Genomic DNA, 16,674 nt, shown 5'->3' with positions numbered 1-16,674 from the left:
GCAGAATTATCCAAATTATAAACCTTTAAGAATATAATTTCTATATTCTCAGTAGAGTTTGTTAAAGACATTCTGATAAAGGTCTCAAAACTTCTCATTTGCACTTTCTGACTAAACACTTTAAGTGGGTGTCATTAATTTTGTGCACATAACATGTTGTGCAACATTCATTTGGCTAATTTATATACCTAATTAATGCCATATCCCTCTCTGCCATTTAGAGTTTGAGATAGATGGTGAATGAAGCAAAAGAAAGCAGAAAGAAATTTTCTCTTTTACTTAGTTTTACCAAAGTGAGACCTGCAAAAACTTTACTTTGCCAAGAATTTTTGTGTACTGCAGAACAAGACTGTTATAGTGCATATGTTCAAGTAGGTCAAATCAAAGTTTTTTAATTCATGACATTTCATAATTTTGCTATTTAGTGTTCTTTTAAGACTATTTTTATTTGAAATCAAGTGCATCTGATTGCTTTAAAATCTACTACTTCAGTTAACAGACCATAATTTACCTGTGGCATACATTATAAGGTTAATCCATTGTTGTTCTTTAAAGGATGTTAGAACTCATGGTGCCCTAGGGAATGATTTGTATCCTACTGGATGCTCAAGAGGATAATTTTTCAAAACTCTAAGTATGTCAGTGTTTTTCTTGCAAATGTTTTTCTGGTCATAAAATATAACATGTAGAATGTTACATCCTGAATAGGTGGTTTATTATTCATTTAGTAGTGTATCATCCTATGAAATTGTTGCCATATTTTTGTGACTGTGTATCTACCCTGTTGCAGACTTCCTCCCAAAGTATTTTTTGGTGGGGGTTTTCCTCAAGATGAATGTTTGAAGAGTTTGAAATCAATACTGTATGTTCTGCCATGTAGGTGGTATCCAAAAATCTCTTCCCAATTTAGCTATATGTTTTGTAGCACCTGTTTCACAAGTTCTTGGTGCCTGATCTCCTTATGAGTGAGTACTAGCATTTACTCCAGTAGATAAATCATCCGGTCCGGTTTTTGTTGGTAGTCCCACAAAATCAACAGCTGTACTTCTAGAAGAACAAACATCAGATGAGCATGGCATACTGGCCCACAGGTCCTTCTTGACTTAATCCTTTGGCTATTTCCGTTAGACATTTTTACTGCTCTGGGGGAAGTGGGTAGGATGCCAACGCTATACTTCCCTCTGTGTTTCTGGCAAAAACAACAGGAGACAGAGAAAGGGTTTGCAGAGTAGCAGAGTATGGCTTTCACAGATGCCTTATGCAATCCTCAGCTTTTTTTTTTTTTTTTTTTTTTTTTTTTTTTTTTTTTTTTTTTTTTTTTGGACAATAGCATGCCTCTGACTTGGGAAAAGGCAAGGGAAGCTGGAGAGTATGTACAGTCTATTTCTGCCACTGTGGAGGTCACAGCAGCTCAGGTCTGCATTGGGGAGTGTTTCATTGCTGTGGCTTTGTGAGGCTGTGAGAGATCTATCCTTAGCCACTGTCAGTATTTGAAGCAGCAGCATTTGAGGCTTAGCAAGCAACCATTTTAATGCAGCACTGCAACACTAACAGGGGCCAGGACTGCACACATGAACATTTGTGCTGTCTATTGTGACAACTTACGAGATCAGGAGAACTTACGTGAAAATTATTAGTTAGAAGTCTGTCTTCTGCTTACAAAATGCTCACAAGTGCAGTGGTGGCTACAAATTAAGCTTCCTGATTTTTTTATTACAGCATTTCACAGTAAGTGTATGCTACGTCCCTGGGAAAACTCTGATTTATGAGACCTTTGAGGTTTAAGTTTTAAGATTCTTTTAGCTTACCAGAACAGAATGTACATTTTTAGCATATTTGAGAAACAGGGACAGAAATTTAAACTTTGCTGGTACAGACTTGATCATCATTGAACAGACTGACAGTCTATTTAAAAGGAAAACTGCTCTAACAATTACCAGTGACTCTGCAATTGTCTCCCATTGTTTCAATTGAAAATAAATATAAGCAATGTAGTATTTTCATTAAACATTTTAGAGCACTTTACAGAAGAGGTCAAGATAATAGTAATAGAGAAACTGAGGAAGAGCAAGAAACAAAGGAAAAGAAAAATACAAACTCCCAATGTTTTTTTCAGTGTAACTAGGTAGGTAACACAAGTCGTACAAACTCCCATTACGGGACATGAAGGGACAAAGAGGCAGATACCTGTGTTGATCTTGCTTTACAGTCCAGTGCAATGCTAAAGACTGGACAATGTTAGCTTCCCCTTTGGAGGAGGGAAGCAACGTGTTCTAGCCCTTTCTTCCCGTCATCTCAGGATGAAAACCTGGGAAGAGTGCTCTGTACTAGCTTTTTAAAGGCATATTCTAGTCCTTAGCATATGGTCTGAAATGAAAATACTTTGCTGGACTTAATAGTAGTTTCTTGGGTAAAGTTAGTTTGCTACTTTTTCTACATCTTAAAAAAAAAAGTAAACAAATTCTTTATGTTCAATGTACAACCATTATTTACTATTAAGATTCCTGTATGCTTGAACTGGTAGTAATTTTTTTCCAGTATTATGAATCTTCATTTGGCACAAATTGGCTGTGTTCAATATATCCTAATTTGTTCTAGGTTACCATTGCCTTAGCAGTTGAACTTTAGCACTGATTCTGAAAAAAATGAGGAGTGCAAAGACAACTGTTTGCAAGGCAAAGCTAAATAGAAGTTTTGTCAGAGTAAGAAGTTCAGGATTTGACCCTCTGAGAAGATTTTATTTTCAAAGCAGTTTCCCAGAAGCCACACAGAAAAGGGAAACAAAGCTAAAATTGGGACAAGGTCAGCTGGATATAGAAGTGACTGTAACAAACCTCAAATAGTTCTGTTATTTTTGTTTCAGCTAAAGTTCACAGAATTTTTATTAGGAATCTAACCTAGATATTTACACAGGAATCGGAAAGAACAACTTTCTAATGACTGCCCAGCAGGAAGGTTGTATTCATAACTGGTGTTAACTTCATACTCGATGCTGACAGATATCGCTTTAAATATCCAAAGATTGGGAAGCCTCCCTCTACTAAGGGTATAACATACTAGAAAGTAAGAGATTGGAGAAATCTCTTGAGCCTATTTTGTAATTACTCCTTTCTTGGAAATATAAATATATCTATGTACATATATACACATACATGTCTGAGCATATATATATATATATATATAAAATATACTCATGTAAACACATGTATTTTATCAGAATAAGACGTGATTCTTTTTCATTTTAAGGGCTTCACGAACAATGTGAATAGGAAAAAAATCAGTTCTTATTTAAACAAGATACAAATGCAGATAGTGCATATTTTCCAAGCAGAAATTTATGATTTCAAACAAATTGTTAGGGGTTGTTTATCTCAATTAAAGAAAGACACTCTTTTCCTTTAGACACTCTTCTTCTAAAAGAAACTTACTCTCTCATGGATGGAGCAAATACATGCATACCTATGGTGTCTTCATGTGGGACTTCACCTTGCCCCCCCCAAAAAACTGCTCAGAAAGATTAGGTATCAGATAACGTAAGTCACAGAGGTACTCAGAATTTCCTCTGTTGCTAAGAATAGACATTACTGTTAAAGGTTTCCCTGAGAAAGTGTCTGCAAATAAGAATTCATTTTCTGTCCAAACTAAAATAGCTTAAATTTATTTGTTCTCATAGAAGCCATGTTACTTGGAAATGAGAAATGCTGAAAGTCCCAAGTTGGTGTTTACTTGGAAGTTTTAGATCTGGGAAGATTGAATTTAGATCATTTCTACATTTTGTTGCTGGTGTGAATATACAAAGAATATTCTGTCATTCTGACTTTCATTTTTGTGATAATTTTATAGTTCATTTTCACTGTTGCAACATATGGATATTATTTTCTCTTATATGCATTTAAGTAAATATTAAGCCAACATATAAAATACATAAACAGCCTACCAGGAACATAGGTATACTCTGTGTGCTTGTAGTGAGGGCTGTTATCCATTCTTCTGAAAGACGACACTTGACAATTCATGCGACATGGAAAATACAGTGGTTTAAAATAGGGATACAGCTAAAATGCAAAACTCAGCCAAGGGCAACAATATCCCTTGCAAACTGTTTTTAATAGTCACAAACTGCCAAATCCTTTAACAACAGAATTAAGTCTAACTGACAGCTGAAGAAAAGCGCACCTGATATTTAGAGATAACCATGTATCATTTTCAGTGTCATAAAAAGGTAGGCTAGATCTAACCTTCAGCCTGGATTCAGAATGTCATGATACAAAGGGAGATGCAGTTTCTTTTCGTTCTATCTTGGTCATTGTCATATTGGCTAAGCCAGGAGCTGTCTCTAAGTCTTTCTTGAAAATGGAAGCAAGGAGGCAATTTATTAGCATCTAATTACAAATATACCACAGTAGTCTTCATACTTTGGGACTGATCCTAAGGACCCCGAAAAAACAGGCCACATAGAGAGCATCTCAGTGGTACTACCCTAATTCTTAAAATCATGAATCTGTTACATTTGTTCACAAATTATGGTTCTTACTATATAATTAGTGAAACCTCTTGATTCTCATTGCATAAAATTGCAGTAATGCAAAAAGGTGGGGACTAAGACACGAGCTACTTTTTTTCCATTTTACAACAGCTAAACTTAAGTGCAAGAAGATGAAGAGTTCTGTCCCAGGCTGTGCAGGGAAACTTTGGCCAAGCCCTGAACTCTTTAAGTTTCATCTGGGTACATTAACCTGACAGCTGTAATTTTAGTTTCAATGAAAAAGCTATTTATTTACTAACTTGATGTAATGACGGTTGACTGAAGGATAATCTTCAAATAATTTGAAAAGAGAGGATTTTTTTTTCTGCCGTCCACCTTAAAAGAGCATGAGTAAATGAAACAATTAGAACTGGTTACAAATGTAAGCTAAAATCTAAACATAATAAGACACTGTTTTCAGCATTTCAAAAGAACCAAATACAACACATCAGCAGCTTCAAAATCCTTTTGAATAAGTGCACTCAGAAACAACTAACTAGCAAACAAAGCTATTATGAAGACAGTGTGGTCAGTGAACTTTTGGCATGTCAATTCTACAAAATGTAGTCCTCTAGAAATATTCCTCACATTTGAGTAAGTAGCAAAAGAGCCAAATTTAGCAACAGATGCTCTGGATGGGGTATAATGATTTGCTGCTTTTTACAAAGTTTGACGGGAAGGAGTTTCTGTAAAAAGAGAAGTATATTCCTTATGTATTGTTGAAAGGATGTAATTTTTCTTAAAATTTGAAGGATTAAGAATAATAAATTGATCAGAATCTCAGAGACCAGTGAGATGATTTTATCAGATTACTTTATATTTAGGTGAACTTCTATTTTTTTCAAGTAATACAGACACTGATTAAACAACATCCCTTATCATGGGATAGCTATTCAATATCCTAGCATTTATCACAATTTCTAGGAAATAAAGCTAATTCTACTGATAGATAGATCATCCTGGTTGAATAAAGTGGGTCAAGTAGTACAGAATCAAAGAATGTTCTGAGTTGGAAGGGACACACAACTGCTGGCCCTGCACAGGAAAGCCCCAAGAATCACATCAGGAGCATTACATAAAAGTGAATGTCCTTTGAAAATAAAAAGGCTTAGGTTTGGGATTTTTTTTTAGCTATTGATTTCATGTAAATATGCATGTGAAGATTTATAGGAGGAAAAAGTACTTCAACCTCATTAATAACAAAAGTGACAAGAAATAAGTAGGTAACTGTATCTCATTATCTTTGGTGAATGTCAAAGCAGAATCAGCATAGTTTTAGCTAACATAATGTTGGGGTGTTTCCCTTCCCATGTCTTTCAGAAGGGCTATTTTACACTTCCAATAGGAAATCTTCATGTTTAATGTAGGATTGTAAAAATGAGAATATAAATTATTAAAAGGGATAAGGGCATCAAGGTGGATTGATTCTACTAATATGATAAAAATTGCTCTGCCAACAATATCTATTAAAAATGGCACTTAAGAAGTTGATTTTCTAGGTTTTGATTCTGGAAAGTGATTAAGCACATGCTTAAAGTTAACTTTCCTGAACCAGAGGCCTTTAAGGATTAATATGGGCCTCTTAAAATGGGGTACAGGATATTCTGAAATATGCTAGGCTCCCAAATAAAACAGGGCAGAAGTGATAAGCTGATGTCTAACAGTCTCCCTTGTACCACCAGAACCACTAAAAGAATCACAACAGCAAAGGCAAAGCCAGAGATGCATCTATGAGTGGTTTCAGCTCACGACAAGAACGATCTTGCCTTTTTGGTTTTGCTCTTTAATAGTTCTCATTCTGTTCAGAATTCACAACAATGTTGCTTGTACTGTCTTGAATATATTAATTGCTTTAATAAATTTTGTTGTAAGTTTGAATTGTTTCCGCACTTTTTATTTTGTCTTCCTTTATAATTGAGTACTTTAGAGTTACATAATCTCTTTGATTTCTGAACATCTTTTTTTTTAGATGTTGTGTGGATTCCTAAAATAGGAAAGATATTGTGTACACTTGTGTCATTAGAAGATTGTTCAGCATATTGTTTCATTAAGAATGGGTATGTTGCAAACTTTTCATGGCAATTACTGCAATAGAAGCCCTTGTTTACTTTTCTTAAGTTTTTTCCCCACTTGGTTTCCTAGTATTAAATTTAGATTACTTTTTTATGATGTCATGGTTCTCATGAAACCTTCATAGGTTTAAAACATGTCAAATGAAAGATACAAAAAATAGCATGTTGGTATAAAATCAAAATGCAAACTATGGGCAACATACTTCAGATCCCAGTAGTTAAAAATAGAAATGTAGCAGAAAATGAGGGGGGAAAAAGAAGAGGAAAAGGAATTAAGATTAGACAGAAAATCAAAGCTGATAAAATATGTTTAAAAGTACAATGCCGTTTCTCACTGGCATCTATGGATATAACTAAAATCAGCTCTGTGTCATTTTGATGGAAATAAACATTTAATTCAAATGAAAAATGTAATTTGTTGTTCTTGAGATTTATCCAAAACAAATAAGAGCGCTCTCCCCAAATTATCCACAATGGGAGTGCATTCAATGCATTTTTAAATTCAATTATCATTTGCTCAAGTATCATTATTAGATATTTAAACTATGAGCTGGTATGCCTAATTGAGTAAGCATGATAAGTCACACACTATTCATGTTACCTGATAGGATGAGCATGCAAGCAGGTATTAATAAAATAATGAGTGGTCTAAAGTCTATTTCTGTGAGCTCAAGCCTCCAGTTTTTAAGTTCAGTAAACATTGAATGTCCCAAATTTTAATTGCTAAATATACCCAGAAAATACTTGCTGGGGCTGTATTTGTTTATTTTTTTTAATGTGGGTGATTGAATAATTGTTGAGTTTTTGCAACAATATCCTCACATGGGTTTTTTTTTTTTTTTTTTTGGTTGATTTGTTTTTGTCTCTTGTTTTTTTTGCATGATCACTGTATTAGGCACACACTCAAAGCTATTTATGGGTAAAAACACCAATGATGAAACATAAACCAGAATACACAAGATATTAACAACTTCTTAAATATTTTACGATACTTTGAAAAAACAGAAAGAAAATTCAATTGTTCAGAATAAGATACTGCATTTTTCTAAATCTCAAAATACAGTAAGGATAGACAAATTACTCAAAAGTGAAAATTTGCTACAACCTTTGAATCCCCAACAATCTGAACTATGAAATCAATGTAAAGTAAGTATGCATTTCTGTGGAATGTAAGGACTGAAATGAATGAAAAATGTGGAAGAAAGTCTATGGAAAAGAAAATTTCCATGAAAAATGGCCATTTATGGGATATGTCTTTTTTTTATCATCAGTCTTTTGTACTGAAATTTGTTTTCCTTTACTGTAATACTGTTGAAGAGAGGAGAGAAATGCACAAAGCCTAGGAAATCTAGATACTCCTAATCATCATTCAGAGCACCTAAAGTTGACACCAACTTTGAATTCAGTACCGCTGTTTTAAAATTGATCTAATACTGTTGCCCTGGGAAAGAGCAGTCCTGTCTTTTCCCTCTCCATCCCACCCAGAACTGATTGTTTCTGTCCACTCCCTTGCTACAGTGACTTGTTCAGTCTCAGGGAGGTCAGATCAATGCATTGATGTTGCTTAAAACTCATGATATTCTTCCAGGGTTAACTTTAAATTGATTTACCTTGGTAATAGAAATGAAGCAGCAGAAATGTGGTGAAAGCTGGACCATGCATCTCAGCATCAGGCTGTTTTTAGATCAGCTCAATTCATCACGAAACTTGTCTTCAACAAGATGTCTAAAAAATATGATATGAACAGGCTTTGGTTTCCTCACTTCAATAAAAATGCTGATGATACGAAATTTCTCAGCCATCTCTGACTCGGGCTTTTATTCACTTTTCTTGCTTGTTTAATGACAGGGGACATATAGAACATTTTTTCACTGTAGTTCTGCTACATCTGTTGAACATAAGTTCCAGAACCATATTTACCTTCTCTTACTTCCTCAGCTTATAATCCCTGTTTTCAATCACTCACTTTACCATGGTGCTGCTCTTTATATCAGTGATAGATATTACTGTCAAGACTTACACTGATACATATATTTTCCTATTTATATTAAAACTAATAGTTCAACACTTAAGAGCAAAAGACAGTCTACTTATCATGCTCCCAACAAAATCTCTTAAAACCTACTCATATTCAGGCTCAGGTAATTCTCCATCCTTACCCAGAATGTCTTTCCTAGACAATAAGTAGCACCATTTGCTTCAACATCACACATGCCTCTGATATCACTCAGGCTTCTCTGCAACTGTGTTGTAGTGCTGTGCCTAAACCCACCAATTTCTCCACTACAGTCCCTCTGAATATGCCATTTCTTTTACCCTGTCAGACACCTGCTACATCTCAAAACTATTCTTGTTTTTAATATTTACTATTATTTATGTCTTCCTTTTTTCCCCCTCTATGGTTGACAAAAGGAAGGAGATTAATTGAAAATTCTGCTGCAAAGACTGGTTTTCTCTTTCTTGTCTTTGACAGACTCATCCCTTCCTGTGCATCAACACATGGCCTCCCTGTTCTTCAACCCTATAGAGCAGTGTCCTGCTCTTCCCACTCAGGCTTCCTCCCGTATCATTTCTCCCACTCATTTCTTTAGGTCAGGTTTAAAATCTTGCCTCCGCTTCCTGTCACATTAAGATTCTAGCATTTATCATCCACCTGTTAACATTTTGGAATATGCCTTTCCAAGCTCGCTTTTCACATAGTGAGAAGGCCATGGGTTCTCCCTGTGAACCTGTGCAAAGTTACCATGTCATCTGCCTGTAAACATTTCCTTTAAAGTCTCTGGGCAAAATTTTCTGCAAATCCTTGAAAGCAGACAGATTCTGTCAAAGGCTGTCAATCCATCATGTTGATCAAACTGGCTTTACTTTTTCTTGTACTTCCCCCTACTACAATGGACTTGCTGTATGTACCCTTAAATTTAAAGGCTTTGGAGAAAGGATTATTTTTCCCACTTTTTTTCTCTGGTACAGTACTTACTACAGAGAAAGCTATGACAGAGGCTGTGGCTGCTATGGTAAGAAGAATCAGTTATTATAATATATTAACAATTATTAATTTGAGCTTATAAGAGTAATATCCCGTAATCATACTCTAAGTCTTTTATTATTGCTCTAGTATTACATTTGCAACCAGACAAATGTTAGTGTTCTATCAAATTAAAAATTGCTTTATCTATTTAAAAATCTCTTAATCCTTTCAATAAAAATATCACAACAATACCAAAATGTTGGTAGAGTTTCTGTACTTGAAAATTGTGAGCAGTGAAGAATGCACTTTGGGATGAAAGTCACTTGATGTCACATGAAGAAGTGGCTTTCTTTCACTTCTCTTGGTACAGCCCTTAGTCAAAGAAAAGAGCCATGAACTGCTATGGAAGTTGCTGCTGGTATTATCAGGGTAGGAATTCTAATAATGTTTTATATTTATACAAAGGAGAGATCAGGTTGTCTAATTATCTAAGAACAAAAATGTAACTAATTGCAGATTTTAAGTGGATGTATGAGTACAGAAGAAACACTGTTTTTTCAGACTGGATTCTTGTTTTCTTATTATACCTCACCCTAAACATGCTCCTTAATCTGTGCAGCCCTCTGTGTGTGTACAGACAATAGGCTGATGTTTTGCATAGAGTCCCCTTGTTCAACAACCACCTTCCATGATAATCCAGAAGCAGCATCAGCAATCGAACAGGATGCTCCTTCATCAGTGATGCCATAAGAAAGAGCTGCTGTGTGACCTCAACATTTGAGAAAAATGTCTCTATGTATAAAGTAAATGATTAAACAATTTGTGTTTATCCTACTACAGTTCTACTGCTTCCCCACTTCAGGTAAGAAATGGTGACAGCTCCTCAGAGAAAGCAAACAATGTCTGGGAAAGATGTAGACATCCCTTATTTTCATTAGCCTCATTTTAGCAGATCAAAAAGATCCTGACTATAGAGAGGAGGTAGGCTGGATCCATTACGACGTGTATTATTCATAGGGTTAGACCTGATTATGCCTTCTGGCATCAAAATCTAGTAGTAATCCATGAGGACAGCTCTCATTCAGAGTAATCTAACTTTTTATGGGCCTTCTGCTTTCCCGTATCCTTTCAGTTGCTGGGGATGAAGACATACTGCTCCAGGGAACCTACTCTGAGCTCCCTCAGAGCTCCAATCCCTTTGTGCTGGGGAGGTTGGGGATGGCCTATGACAGCTTGGTGATGAAGTGCTCAACACTTAGGACTTTATATATTGAAGGGAAGCATGAAGGAATGATTTAACAGATGTATTTGCGCCTGCAGAAATTTATGGGCATGTGGATATTCTGTGCCAGGACTTTTGAGCTGCTGGCAAATATCCTTGCCAAAAGTCATGGAGCTCAGATTTACACAGAGTATATTTGTCATTAGGGTTGGTATTCATCAAATGTAACCTCAGTATCTTGTATTACTAAATGTCTCAATGTGAGTTGTTTTAATTTTTTCCAGAGATAACCCTGGAATTATCTTTAAAGCACTCAACATTCAATCTCCCTCTCCAGTTTTGCCTTTGCTCAACTCCCAGCTCTCTGTGTTGAGTGTGATTGGTGACATTTCTAAAGAAAGGCATCATGACTGAAAGTTACCTCACTGTCAATGTCCATACTGTTACAGTTTGGCGGCAAGGGACTTTTTTTTACCATCTGAAATACCATAAAAGCTTTGGCTTCCTAGAAGATCTCACACCGCGATAACGTGATGACGGCAACTTGAGGGGGTGGCCTCTACAAGCCACTGGCATATGGGTTTTATGTATTAGGGTCTGTGAAGGAGATACCACTTGCAAAGATTTACAGTGTGCCAGGACTGTGTGCCAGATGGTAAAAGCCATATGAGTTGCAGAGTTCTTAAGAGTTTTTTTTTTTAGTTTGTTTTTGTTTATCATAGAGAATACGCTTCTGGGTTCATAAAGTTTCAGCATGTTCTGCCTACTGCGTCATGGAGAAAAATATTAACTCCATCCTGAATCCAGGCCACCAGGAGTATAAAAATAGTGTTTAAAAAAGGAGGTAGGCAGGCCGTTTCCTGGGACAGAAAAAATAGTTGGTTTAAAATACATTCTTGCTATTCTGATACTAAAATGAATAGATTGTTACTGCTCTTATTCTCTGAAATTATTTATTCAGAAGATTAAGCAGAGTTCTTTGAAACGAGTGTATACTTAAGCACCCTGCTTATCCCGTTCACCAGGAAGTGCAAAGTTTTTCTTGTTATGAAGAATTACTCACATTTGAGTTTGAGCATATGTTCGCTCAGTACCATGGAGGGGCTTTCCCTACCACAAAGACAAACTGTTGGTATAATACAGTAAGCCCCTGTGATTTGAGGGCCAGGGACGCCAGTGTAACTTATGGGACATTGGACTAGCAGGAACTCCAAGTACACCCCACATGGGAGTAAAGGCACAGTGTGCATGGGATGGGGGGGGGGGGGGGGGGGGGGGGGCACACCCATAACATTTAGTACAATAGACCTACTGCCATAAAAAAGGACACAGCGTCAAGGTATTTAACCAGATCGTCCATCTTCTTTGAAGCCAACTACTGTGCTTGTGAAAATTCATCTAAACCCACCATTTCTCCACAAGAAAGAGGACATGGGACAAGAGGACAAAGAGGACAGGAAAACTGTGGGGACACCGGACTGAGGGCACCCTGAGGGCAGAGAGGCCTCGGCGGGCCCATCCTCAGGCTGCAGGCAGGCGCTGGGCAGGCCCGGCCAGCGCTTCCACGCCCGCAAATTGGGAGCTCGCCCTCCTGGCCCGCCGCGGCTCCCGGTTCGGGTTCGGGCTCGGGCTCGGGTTCGGGTTCGGGCTCAGGCTCGGGCCGGTACCGCCAGGTGGCGGCGCGGGCCGGGCGGGCAGCGCTGGGGCGGGCGGGGCGGGGCAGCGCCGCCGCCGCGTGTTCCTGTTATTGTCCCTAAATAGCTGACCTTGGGAAAGCGCGGCCCCGCTCCGAGCTCCGCGCTGCCGCCCGCGCCGCCTTATCAGCCGTTTGTTTAGCTGGGTGGGAAGCCGAGCCCCGCCTGCCCGGCCAGCCAGCAACTTCGGGATTTTTCCACCAGCCCCGCTGGATTTTACTAGGCTCCTCGTAGCAAAGTGTCTCGAAGCGCGGGGTAATGCCCTGCTTTTAAAATTTGTGTCCCCCGGGTTGCGTTAGGGAGCGCGGTGCCGCGAGCGCGATCAGAGCTGGCTCCGAGCTACACCCAGAATGCCGCAAGTTTATGTGAAAATGAAGTAATCGTAGGTTCAGTATAAATTCCTCTGTTAAACCCCCCACTTCGTGCTTTGAATCTGAGTCACTTCAGCTAGACTACAGCTACCATTGACATACAGGGTATGGATGTGGTCCAGGAAAACAAGATATTTTGGGACCGGTGAAGGGCATCTCAAGTTTGTATTGCTTGCTGGTAAAATGATTCATTTTTGTTGAAACCTGCAATTCCTGGCTGAACCGTGCTGTGATAAATAGTGGTAAAACATGGTTTGCTTGACTATTGATAGTAAGCTGCATGCTGCTTTGTGTGAGTGAGAGATCAGTGCTGCTTGTGGAGGTGTCCCAGTCTAATCCCTGCCGGAGACAAAATTGACAGCACAGACACATGGTGTACATGGCAGATGAAACTGCACGAATGCTTTATATTCATGTTAGTAAATTCGAAGTGTAAATTGGTAGTGGGAATTCTGTTGTAACCACCAAAAAAACCACCCCTTGTGCCAATTCTCCTCCATGTTTCCTGATACATCTTCGTTTTCTTTTCCTTTTTGTCTACTGCAAAATATAGAGGCTTTTAGTCAGTCTCTCAGCCATTTCAGAGATATTATTATTGAACCAATTATATATATTGATCTGACACATTCTTGTTTTCAGGCACCTGGGCCTAAGACAGTTCAATGGACATGGGTATTTATGCTCAGAATGCACTGACCACCCTCATTTTACTCTTAGTTATTTGGAGCCAGTTTGCAAACTTAAATGTGTCATTTCACATATTTAAGTGTTTGTTTTTTCCTTTTTCTGTTCCTTTTCGTTGTAGTAGTTCAAAAATATACTTTCAAACAACAAAATTTACAACACAGTCCAAAGTATAAAGTGTTAAGAAACTCCCAGTCAGACCTAAACTTGTAGCTGCTGCTCCAGAGTGTTAAGCCAATTTTTGATACATCTCTGCAAGGCAGTTCGTATGTGGGACAGGCGTATATGTGAATGATTCATCACAGAAGCCCTTTACAACCAAGCAAGCAGATGCAACCTATATTTCCAGAAGGAAACAGGTCCATAAACAGAGACAACAAGTTTATAGAGAATAATTCTTACCAAACAGATCAGGTTGGGCTTTTTTTTTTTTTTTTTTGGTAGAAAAAGACTTAGGAGCTGTTTTTCAGAAGTTTGTGCAGCTGTTACTTTAGTTGGGTAGAAGGTTTTGGCTTTCAGTGTAAAGTAAATATTTTCAGGGATCAAAGGGATGGAAAATGGGGGTGAGGGGAGTGTGCATGTTGAGAGGCAGCTACTCAGCTTTGAGTGGGCTGTTACACAAACAGGTATTGTGTCTGTGTTTGTGTCTACCACACATTTAATACCCTGCCAACGAATAAAAATATATATTGACTTTTGGATAACATGAATAAAACAAATCCAGAAAGCAAACCTTAGAGGTTCTTGCTTTTATGGTCTCCTTTCTCCCTCATGACTCCAAGAGGTATGGTGTCTAGCCTTATGTCTTGCCACACCTTTCTCCATGGACAGAAATGCTTTGAGTTTCATTTGAAGGGATTTGAGTTAACCACTAGCTAGAGGTCAAGAAATTCTCCTTTCACGTGGAGATGAGCCCTCAGTCTGAGTGTTCTCCTTAATCTAGCTACTGCACCTGGAGATTTGTCTTAAAAGTAGGCAGAAGGATCTATTGGGTATTTTAGCTGTCTTCAGTTTTGAGAAGAGGATTTTGGGATCTAGGCACAAATATTCGTAAAACAGACACCTCTAAAGCAATGACTAGAAGCAAGGGCCTAAGCCTGAAGGCATCTTACAAGGCAAGGAATGGAGGTCCCATGGAGGCCCCTCCCAGCTCTTTCCCAAGAGCCTGACCAAAGTGACACCACCACACTAAAAGGTATCTGTCCTTAGGCACAGGCAGCCAAGCCCCACGGATGGAGCAGGAGGTAGGCTGCAGAGTCCCTGAGTGCATTCAGGGCCCTGACAGGCATCAGCTATCATGAACAAAGGAATCAAAATAACTGCTCTGATATTTTTACACTGTTCCTCAACATTTTCTTTATACATAGTAAAGAGGAGGAGATGTAACTTGTCCCTGTCACAGAAGAGGAAGAAAGCACAATCCTCTCATCAGGCCTGAAGAGGCTGCACAGAAGGCTTTCAGCCTGAAGTTTGATGATTCAGTAACAATCAGGTTGCAAGGAGCACCTCAGCTTCCTGCCTGGACTAAATATTTCCTCTGGATTCCCATGGTTTTTGTCCTTACTTCACGGGTCCTTGGGAGTTCCTGGTTCCTTAGTCAGTCCCTGCAGCAGCCACCTTCTCTCCCCACTGAGTTTGCATTTGTCAGTCTCTGGTACAGAAGTCACTGAGCTTCATCCTGTGCTACTCTGTGTTTATGGAGACCCTCCCTTGAAATTATTTGGACAGCCACTCATGCTCTTCAGATCATCTGCCTTAAGACTCCTCATAAGGAGAATGCATTTAGAAAATCAGCCAATTACACTAATGGTGGCTAACCTGAGGGGAAGGTAGGAAGGGGGTGGGGGGTTTTAGGTAATGTAATATTTAAATAATAATTATCTATTAGCATGTGTTTCTAAAATGATTTAAAGTTTAGAGGCTTTTTTTTCACCAATCATTCAATTTCATAATTTTTATTAGTTCTTTAGATACAATCTCCAGTTGATTTGGTCTTAAAATAATTTTCCTTCATTAAATAAAAGAGGTGATCAAGAACATATTGATTAAGACTCTGATTCAGAAAACTGGACAAATTAAGTATGTCCTAAAGAGCTATGTGAAACTGGAACCAAAATTACTAGTGCTACTTGTAGTATATTTTTGGCCTGTATGATTTTGTTACCTTTTTCATAATTATAAAAGATTATTTCTCTGCTGGGAATTTGAGCAGTGAGAGTATTTGACCCATCAGGTTAAGCTATGGGACAATATTTTAGCACTTTCATGGAAATTTCATTTTTCTTATTTGCCTGAATTTAAACATCATCTCTGATCTCTGAGCAAGGAAAAAGGTCTTTGACAAGGATGACAACAGTTAGTAGGTTCTATCCAGTGTTAACATGCCTAGCATGCTAGCAGCTCAGTATTTCTTTTAACAAATATGCCAGAGTTTGTACATCTAGAACTGGAAGAGTTCAAATACTCCTAAAGCATGGAAGTGAGGGCCCTGAAAGAGTGTCATGGGTTAGTATGCAGAATTACTTTGAATAAGTAGGCTTTTGAAAGGGCAGCCTCAGAAAATACGCTGCTTCCTGAGAATGCAGTTTGTAACTTTAATAGCTGCTCTGGATGGTAAAGTGACAGAAAATGAATGAGATTGAAATCCTTCACGTTGTAGCAGGACACATAAATGAGATAGAAATTATCTAGATTTCACAGAGATTAGTAATTCATCATGTAGGTAGCTATATCTGGTGCTTGTCCCAGCACATAGCTTTGTCGACTGGCCAGAATATCAAAAACTCATTGAGTTTATTGATTGTTTCTGGATTATCTGAAGAAATTGTTTGATAACAGTCCACAATTGTTTTGAAACAATTTCAGACACATTCACTAAAGCATGTTAGAAATGCTGCTTATCTCTCAGGATCAAATGGATAAATGAAGTTTTTGTACATACCTTTGAAAAAGCTCTGGGGAAAATTAAGCAGAATTTTATTTGCAAATACAAACTCTGTATCAAAGTCCACCATACTGGAAACTTTATTCAAAGGCTTTCTGGACTTTATGATTTGCTACAGATAGCATGTACTTTGCACAGAAACTGGATAAATCTGGTGCAGGAAATAGAATCTATAATGTACACCTCACAGACAT

This window comes from Aphelocoma coerulescens, chromosome 3 (genome assembly GCF_041296385.1).
Source record: "Aphelocoma coerulescens isolate FSJ_1873_10779 chromosome 3, UR_Acoe_1.0, whole genome shotgun sequence".
NCBI classification, from domain to species: domain Eukaryota; kingdom Metazoa; phylum Chordata; class Aves; order Passeriformes; family Corvidae; genus Aphelocoma; species Aphelocoma coerulescens.
The sequence above is the reverse complement of the archived record's forward strand: the minus strand, read 5'-3'. Positions refer to the sequence as shown.